The sequence below is a fragment of the Myodes glareolus genome, chromosome 22 (assembly GCF_982192425.1).
Source record: "Myodes glareolus chromosome 22, mMyoGla1.1, whole genome shotgun sequence".
In the NCBI taxonomy this organism is placed as follows: Eukaryota; Metazoa; Chordata; class Mammalia; order Rodentia; family Cricetidae; genus Myodes; species Myodes glareolus.
The window spans coordinates 50,408,731-50,418,363 of NC_142047.1; the positions used below are offsets into that span (position 1 = coordinate 50,408,731).

Genomic DNA, 9,633 nt, shown 5'->3' on the forward strand with positions numbered 1-9,633 from the left:
CTGACATGCGTCTGGACACGCCCGTTTCCTCTGCTGACGTTGTGACATCCATCACCTGCTCTCAAATCAACGAGGGCAGAGAACAGGGAGCCTCACACACCCTCCTCCTTCGCCCAGTCTACCTTGTGTCTCCACAATGTCCCGACAGCTGCATCTCACTTACTCAACTCTGGCACCCACTTCCAACTGCACCGCACTGCCGGGGAGGAAGGTGGACAGCATGGCGGAGGCGGGGGGAGGGGCTGTGCCCAGGGCTATTTGAGAAATGATTATCTGGTCTCTGCCTGCCAGCATCTAAGAGAGTTGGGCAGGTCCTCACCTCTGAGCCTTGCCTTCCCCACCTGGAACATGGGGGTATGGCTAAGAGGCAGGCATTCAGCTCTAGTGGCCAATATTAAAGTGTCCAAAGGCCTGGCTAGAATTTCATGCCAGGCAGGCTTTCTGCACATCGGGTATATTATGGCACCTACTGAGTGAATTTCTTTTGATTTTGCTACAGACTTTGTTACAGACAAACAAAAACAAAAAAAAATGCTTTACAGAAAGAAGTTAAGGGGGGGGGGGAGATTTATTTATTTATTTACTGATCATGATTTTGGCAGGTTTTGGTCCATGATAGCAGAGAGGGCCTGGTGCCACCCATGGTAGTGAAAGCAAACAATCGAAGCTGGTCACTTGGTCGAAGACCAGGGAACTGAGAATAAGGCCGGAAACACTGGTGAGTGTAACCGTCAAAGGCCGCCCCCCCCAACTACTTCCGGCAGTAAGGCCCCACATCCTAAAGGGTCCATAGTCTCCCTGGACAGTGTCACCAGTTAGACCGGTGATAAAGCATGAGCCTGTGCGGGACCACAATGACACTTGTGACTGATCCACTGACAGGCCAGCTATCCAAAGAAACGCGAGACTGGCATCTAAGTAGGACATGCATTACCAAATGGAAATGGAGATAACTTTGCCCCAGCGGACAGGAAGAGGGCACTGGGGTCGGGCCTGGGCTGAGTCCCAGCTTTGCCACGTTTGGGCTCGGTGACCTTAGATAGACTTAGAAGTGTCTCTAAGCTTCCATTTCTCTACAACGGAGACACACCTGCACACATCTACGGGATGGGATGAGTGAACCCACAAGAAGTGTTGGAGAACCTGGGTCATTGCTGTGCCTGTCCACAGAGATACTGGGTGAAAGGTGACCGTGGTGAAGAGTGGAGGCCAGAGAAAGGGCTGTAGTGTAGAATGCAGACACACACACACACACACACACACACACACACACACACACACGCATGCATGCACATGCATGCACACACTACAAACAACCAAACAAATAAATGGGAAAAGCTTCCTTTGACAGCCTGCACTGTTCTGGTCTGGTTGAAACAGAAGGAAATGTCAAAGAATGTAGATCATGGGTTATCTTCAAGAACACATAATCCAGCCTTGGCAGTAGCACGAGCCTGGGCATGCTTACTGGCACACAGTTGTGCAGGTTTGGAAGCATTACGTCTCTCGAGTGTGCATTGCAGGCAGTTGGGGCTCCAGGCTTTGTTGTTCATGCTCAGTTCTTCACACCTGGATCTGCTTCCTAATGGCCACAGTCTGGGCCTCTCCTCCCAGCCTAACAGACACAGGTACAGCAGGGCTATTCATTGTTAAGGTTTGATGACTTTGGTGATCCCTCCATCTTTCGAAAACAGGAAGGAATGCGGAGGCGGGAGACCTGGAAACAGTTGCCATGTAGGCAGCAGGAGCCAGCTGCTAGAAGGCTATGGGTACCTGCAGGGTGGCGTAGATGTTCTGCTGCTGCCAGCCGGTACCCTCCAGGGTGGGGAATGAAGCCTCCCCATATGCTGCCCGGCGAAGGGGACAAGCCATGAACGGGAACAGAGAAGCACAATGGGGGTGAAGGTCACTGCCCTAGTCCCCAACACAAGCTCAAGCAGTTTCCCCACTCCCCTTTTTTTCTGAGCTGTGTGCACTGGGAGCCAAACCCAAGGGTAACAAGTAAGAACTGGGGACAAGCAGGCCTCTCGCTCACCCATTCCACCCAAGGCTGGGACTTTCCGCTCAGCCTGCCACCATGGCAACACTCACTCTAATGGAGCTGGTGATGCCAATTGAGAATGAAGAACTCTGGGGGTGGGGAGAGACAGATGGCTCGGCTCTACCTGTGCGTGGTGATGTCTCCTGGTTCACGCTGGGTCTCTTCCTCCATGGTCTGCCACCTCTAGTGCAGGATAACTGTGTCCCTCGAGCCTGTCCCTTCAGCTGTCACTTGCTCGCTCAGCAGTCCTCAGGAGTGGCTTCTCTCAGAAGACACTATGTAGATGCAGCTCCTGGCCACCAGTGTGGCCGAGTCTCAGTGTGTTCTGGGATCTACCACAGCCTTCCACTGAGGAAGAGAGAGGTTTAGCATCTCATTCCTGGCCACACAGCAGAGGGCAAATGAGCCAGGACTCTCTCTTAGCAGTCTGCCTGCTGAGATGTGTGGGTTCCAAGCTGCTTAAATTACCCCTTCCATGCCAAACATCCTGGTTCCTGCAGCTATGCAACGCAGAAATGGGCATGCATTCTAGCAGGCATGGGGCAGCTCGGGTTACTCTGGCTCCTAGCAGCACTGTTGAGAGCTTCATTTTTTTTTTTTAAATTTAGATGATGTGTCACATGGTTTCCCTGGACTTGGTCACAAGAACAGCTCTACTGTGTGCTGAGCACCCCTAGCAGATGGCATTGGATCTGGAGACCCTAAGAAGAAGCAGCCTCTGTCCTGAGGAGAGCACATAGTGAGTTTTAACTCGATGGGGGCCTAGGCATGGTATCCCCACAGACCAGGGGCCATCTCCAGGATGGAACTTAGATCCGCCTCTGATCTCTGCCCTACCTGTGGTGGCACTGTGCCTCGGGCAGAGAGGATCCAATCTACCTGCTGGCACCTTCCACTTGGAGGAAAGAGACACTAACTACCCAGCACGCCTCTCTGACATTGGGGTTCCAGACCAGCATCCCAGGTCCCACTGTCCTTCCCAAGCCAGCACCCCAAAGCGGGTCCCACACCCACCAAGCCCAAGGTCCTTTGTCTGACTTTCCAGCAGTTTCTCTGGCCACGAGAATAAGTTCTTCATTTTAACTTCTCAAGCAACTGTTGAAAACATGATTTCTTCACAGGGGCTGGCGATCTGGGGCTCTCTGAGCTGGGAGTTTATGGAATCCGCCAAGGAGCTGCCCTCCAACTCTGCAAGCTCTGTGTTGATATAGGTGAGGGCACCAAATGCGAGGCAGATGTTCAGGGGACGATCAAGCCACACACACCCTCCGTTTCCAGCCTCAGCGTACAGTGTGACATTGATCGGCCGAAGAAGATTGGCAAACAGCAGGCTGACTCTGGTGCTCCTGCCCTGCTGAGGCCAAGCACAGCGAAGAGAACAGACTCTGCTTAGAAGATCCAGCCAACGACCCAGCTCTCCCCCACCCAGCCCCAAGTGAAAACCTTGGTGTCTTAGCTAGGGCTTCTACTGCTGAGAAGAGACACCATGACCATAGCAACTCTTATAAAGGAAAACATTTGCTTGAGGGCGGCTCACTTACAGTTTCAGGGGTTCAGTCCATTATCAACATGGCGGTGAGCATGGTGGCACACAGGCAGACATGGTGCTGGAGCTGAGAGTCCTACATCTTGCAGGCAACAAGAAGCTATTTGAGACACTGGACAGTACCCTGAGCATAGGAAACGTCAAAGACCGCCCCCACAGTGACATACTTCCTACAACAAGGCCATACCCACTTCAACAAAGTTACACCTCCCTATAAGATTATAGGGGCCAATTACATTCAAACTACCACACCTGTCTTCCATCAGGAACCACCATGATGAAAGTCACTTGTTATTCCAGCATTGAGGAAGCTGAGGCAGAAGAATACAAAGTTCAAGAAGGTCCAGGTTACACAGTGACACCCTGTCTCCAGGGTCGGCAGGCCACGAGATCTCATGCTCTAAGGACAACTCACTACTGAGCATGTGCACCCCACACTGGCTTCACGTCCCTTACCTCTGCCACTCCTGACCCATGCTCCCTGCTCTTGTGACTCCAGCCTGTCCAGAGGTACCTAGAGATGCCACCAGACAGGCATCACCTGTCTGACCTTCAAACTCCAGCACAAGTGTCGGGCATGGGAACAAACGCCTGTGATCCCAGCCCCCAGAGATCAAGGCAAGAAGGTTGCTGTGAGTTGGAGGCCACCCTGGTCTACATAGCAAGGGTCAGATCAGTCCCGGGTTCATAGCAAAATTGTGTCTCACAGGGGAAAAAGAATCCAGCTCAAATTCTTCCGTTCTAGAGAGGCATTCCACCTCCTACTCTGTCCCGGTGCACTCGATATTCTGCCTGACACCCTCACGTCTGAAGTGCCCCCCGAGCATGTTCCAAATGTGTCCCTTGAGGGCTGTGAGGTACTTGAAGATAGGACAAGTAACACTTTCTTCTGCCACCAAGACTCTTGCACACACCAGGCAAACAGTAGGCACATAGCAAATGTCAAGAAAACAAACATTAGGTATTAATAAATAGAAATTACAACTGAAGCAGGTTGCCTGCTCTGTGCCAGGTAACACAGTGCAGGGGTTTTTTTTTGCCTCAGCTACATCTTGGAGTCATTGAGGGAAGATGGCTCTTTGAAAGTTGAGTCCCTGAACCTCTCACCAGGCTTCTGGAAGTTTCCAGGGGGTATCGGCCAGCAATGAATCCACCCTAGGGTTAAGGACGTTATGAAAATGGGTAAGCCAAGGCTCCTCTACCTTCCAGATGTAACACAGACAAGTTCTTTTTTTTTCTAAGAAAGGAAGTGTGTTCTCAAAGAGGGCTCCCTGAGCAGCGGCAGAGCCTCCCCTGAGGCTGTCAGATATGTGGATCCAAGGCCCATCTGACACCAGTTGGATCAGGACAGCATTAGGGCTCTCTGCCACCCTGAGCACCCATGCCAGCCCCATGCCCCAGGGTGCTGCAGGGCGGCAGTCACACTGAAAAGCTGTCTTCAGGTGACACCAGCTCACGGTCACCCAGGAACTCCAGGACATACAATCCTGATTTAAAAGGGCTCCAGGGGAGTCTGGAGACCCCAGGATGTAACCGCTAGCGCCCCCTGGAGGACAGTCTTTCTGACCGACCACACAGTTCCTTAGTGGGGGGCTCTGGTACCTTGGATGGGGCTTTGGTGCCCAGTCTGTTCTGTAGACCCTGTGCCCCCATCCCCCACACTTCGGGCATCTTTTGAGCAATCATGTGCCCCTGACCGTCCATGTTTGGCTCTGGGGTTTGTCTGGTGTGCGCTGGAGCCGAGGGACCCTGGGTCAGCGCCCCATGACTTTCCTGCCACTCTTCTCTCTGCACCCTCATGCTTTGGAAGGATCGGAGATGGCACCTATCTGATTCTCGGACCATCACCACCAATAGATGGCAAAGAGAGAGCTGGGTCTCTGAGTCTACTCTTGGCGTCACAGCCGGGCTGGGTCTGCCAGTATTCAGCAAACAGGTATTTAGTGACAGAATAATCTGTCACTGGTGTGTGTGGGGGTGGAGTGCTTTGGGATTTCCCTCGGGACACGTGTCAGCAAACACATCACTCTGACCTGCTGTGCACGGGGCTTCCGCTTTCCACTTTTACTCCATCAAGAGACAATGCCAGGCCCGAGGGGACATGGGGTCCATCCCACAGGGACAGCAGGGCCTCAATCTGTGGCTTCCTGTTGTTGCTCCAGGAGCTAAACCGCCCTGTGGATGCCCCAGCGGAAAGTTCTCTCCAAGCTGCTGCCCTAAGCTCACCTGCAGTCTCTGTCCATCACCCCACAGGGCCAGGCCTTTATGGCCGACTTCAGCAGGTCTGCGGGAGAACCAGCAAGTGCTGGACTTAGGGAGAAGCATCTGGCCACACAAGCCTAGTTGGCACCCTGTCTGCTGCTGAACCTCGTCAGGATCATACCATTTGCTGGACCGACCGTGACACACACGAGGAAGGCCATTGGGAGAGTGGATAGCCAGAGGTTTCCAAACTGGGTTCCAAGGAACCCATGGGCACCACAGGTGACCCATGAGGACGTCAGGACATCCATTGAATTCTAGCTGGATGACTCTGAGCAAATGAAGCTCATTGCCTGAACCCCCACATACTTTCCTAGGGAGAGGATGGTGATGTCTTTGCATCCTTCCCAGGGTACTCTTAGGGATCGAGGGAGACTCCATTCTCAGGAGGTCACAGCAGCTCAGTGCACTTGAATATCCCTTGATCCTGGAGGCTGGCTCCTCAGAGAGGGTGAAAAGTACTTCTGGAGAAGGGACAGTCAGAGCAAGTGTAGAAACCAGAGCGTCCCTAAGTCCCAGCCATGCCAGAATGGGGTAGGAGTTTCTTCCTGGATCCAAGTGTATCTGGACTTCTCTCAAGCAGCTTACACAACTTAGAGACAGTGTAGAAAAGAAGCTGTTTGGCTGTCAGAAATATTTTGGAGCTTCGCTAAATGGATTAATTTATTTATTACTGACAGTAGTCATGATAACAAAATGATAATGTCACCTTTGTTACTATTATTGTTATCCTTAACATCATTGTCATCGTGATTAACACCATCACCACTGTCGCTACCATCATCACCACCATCATCATCATCACCACCACCACCATCATCATCATCACCACTGTCGCTACCATCATCACCACCATCACCACCATCACCATCACCACCACCACCATCATCATCACCACCACCATCACCACCATCACCACCATCACCATCATCACCACCATCATCATCACCACCATCACCATCATCATCACCACCATCATCATCACCACCATCATCACCATCACCATCATCACCACCATTACCACCATCATCATCACCACCATCATCACCATCACCATCATCACCATCATCACCACCATCATCACCATCACCATCACCACCATCATCATCATCACCACCACATCACCATCACCATCATCACCACCACCATCACCACCATCACCATCATCACCATCATCACCACCATCATCACCATCATTCTCACTGTCGTTATTATCATAGCTAGTGTCAATAAACCGCTTGGAATAATCACAAGCTCCTAGAACTCTGCAAGCAGTGTCTTCCGAGCGGAGCCTGCTGGGAAGAGAGCTTTGTAATAAAAGCCTTTCTGGCTCCTCTTACGCAGTCAGAGGTGACCCAGGAGCCAGCATTTTATTCACCAGCTGTAGCGTCACCTCTGTCCCTCGTTTCACCCGGAGCCTGACCCCATAAGTCAATTACAGCTGTTTTTGTTGTGCTCCTGGGCGTCCCGCGTCCTCCCCGTGCTCGCTTTCAACCAGGGGTGGATTCCCATGAACTCTGTTCTTTATTATCAGCTGGTTCCGATTAGAGATGAGCCAATAAAATGCGGGGTAGCGCGGCCACTGTGTGCTCCTCATGTGGCACTTTCCCATGTGGTTTGATTTACCAGGTGACAAATAAGAGCCAGCCCTTCCACGGGGCGGATTCCATACCTCACAGGCTCTGTTTGTTTTGGTAAATGCAGCTTTGAAAAGATTTAAATGAAGGGGATGGGTGTAGGCTTGGTGTGTGTGTGTGTGTGTGTGTGTGTCTGTCTGTCTGTCTGTCTGTCTGTCTGTGTCTGTCTGTGTGTCTGTGTGTGTAAGAGAGAGAAACAGAGAGGATGTGTAAGAACATGTGTGAAAGTGTTAGTGTGTAGGAGTGTGGGTGTGAGCACCGTTGAACGTGGGCGTGTGAGCACAAGTTACACAAATCTGTGGAAGGGTGTTGAAGGTGAGATGAACTGGACGAGAGGCTGATGGTCTCTGACAGAACATCACTCTGACTTCAGCACATTTAATATTTCCACCTAAGCATGCCGTGTCAGCACTGAGGATAAATGGTCCAGGACCAGGAGAAGCAGCAGCCCAGTGGATGTCCCCTCCGGCTTCATTCCTATGCCTTCCGCTATGAACACAAGCTTCCTACTGACTGGTCACTACCCCCTTCAACAGCAGATAGCACTCAACTGTGTCTTAGTCCCCGAGGGGCTGTTGATCAGCAAGGACTTTCTGAGTTTTCAGTCCAGGCTCCACGAAGTCCTGCCTGTTCCCAGGAGAGCTTTGCTGGAATCCAGATGGCCTGAAGGACACCATCTTTAGCACAGGTAATGGTTGGGAGAAGTAGCACAAGGTGTTCCTGGTGACCAATGAAAGACCTTGATTCAATCCAGAGCAGGGACAGGGTGCCAGGAGGGACAGTCCCTAGCCATGATTGACTCTGGGAGCCCTGTGCCTTGTGCACTTCCACAGGGCTGTGGGGCTGTATCTGTGTCTGGATGCATCGTGGATGGTGAGCGAGGGCCCTGAGGCTTCTGGGATGGTTTCAGTCAGTGGCTGTGGGTTCTGTTCAGGAGGAGAGAAAGGGGGAGGTTTGAAGAGAACTTGGAATTGAATGGGGGAACTCAGAGGCTACCGGTCTGGCCTCCTGCCAAGCAACAGGAGTGACCCTTTAAGAGTAGGAATATTTCAGGCTGTGTACATCATTAATCCACTCACCCATCCACCCATTCATTCAGTCACCCACAGCAGACAATACTTACAGTTCCAGGGAGATCGTGTCACAGAGCTCAGAGACAGAAACCCAAGTTTACAGGCAGAACAGACTTGAGCTGTGGCCAGCACTGGACAAAGCAGCCTTGTGTGGAGTGGGCCAAGGAAGGTATCTCTCAAAAGTCGTGATTTTGGTAAGATCTGAAGAGAACCATGTAGCGTGACTAATAAAAACCCAGAGACAGATATTGGGGTTCAACTCGAAGATCAGAAAAGCAAAGCAGCCAGTCACTGACTCTTACCTCTATCTCACTCCAAAAATGGTGATCCTGCCTCCAGGAATCTCAGAATAAGACTGTGTGTGAGGGCTGTCTCCTCCCGTCTTTTATTCCTCTCTAGGGCTGGAATTAAAGACATGCACCACTACTGCCTGGTTTCTATGGCAAGCTAGTATGGCTACTGGGATTAAGGGTGTGTGTCACCACTGCCTGGTCTGTAAGACTGATCAGTGCAGCTCTTTTGCCCTTTGAAATACAGGCAAGCTTTATTTAACAAAATATCACTACGGAACAGAAAGGAGCACCCTCGCCCACCTTGCCCTGACCCAGGGAAGAGGTAGGGATGCTGGTCCCAGAAGCAGCAGCACAGATGCAAAGGTCCTGAGGCAGGCAGAGCGAGCAACACCTCAGGTCAGGACCCCGGTGAAGTCAGTCTGTGCTGGTTTCTCAGCGGGAACAGTACATACAAGTCCCAAGGCCAGACTCCAACCCAGGAAGCAGGGAGACCTGGTAGTCAGCTTGGGTTTATGGTATTTGCTGCTTGGTATGCTAATTTTATTACACAGGGAGCAACGGCTGCTTTTCTGTGGCTCTGATGAAACACCCTGATCAAGCACAGTTGAGGGGAAAAGGGGGTATATTGGCTTACAGTTCCAGAGAGAGAGAGAGTCCATCATGATGGGAAGGTGACAGCAGGAACAGGAAGCCCAGAGGTGGAATTTTTTTATCCACACACAGGAAGCAGAGAGCACACACAGGCAGTAGAGTGGGACCTTAAGGTCTCGAAGGCCGTCCT

The 9,633-nt window shown here is 51.7% G+C and overlaps 1 long non-coding RNA gene across 1 annotated transcript; it reads right to left on the reverse strand.

Moving 5' to 3' along the window:
• Nucleotides 1–570: 570 nt before the first annotated feature.
• Nucleotides 571–3,660, reverse strand: LOC146890186 (uncharacterized). The gene is made up of 3 exons (XR_014998945.2): nucleotides 3,583–3,660; nucleotides 3,056–3,392; nucleotides 571–2,389 (listed from the first exon to the last, which is right to left on the reverse strand). It is a non-coding gene; the product is annotated as an uncharacterized LOC146890186 (long non-coding RNA).
• Between the last annotated feature and the right edge of the window lie 5,973 nt (nucleotides 3,661–9,633).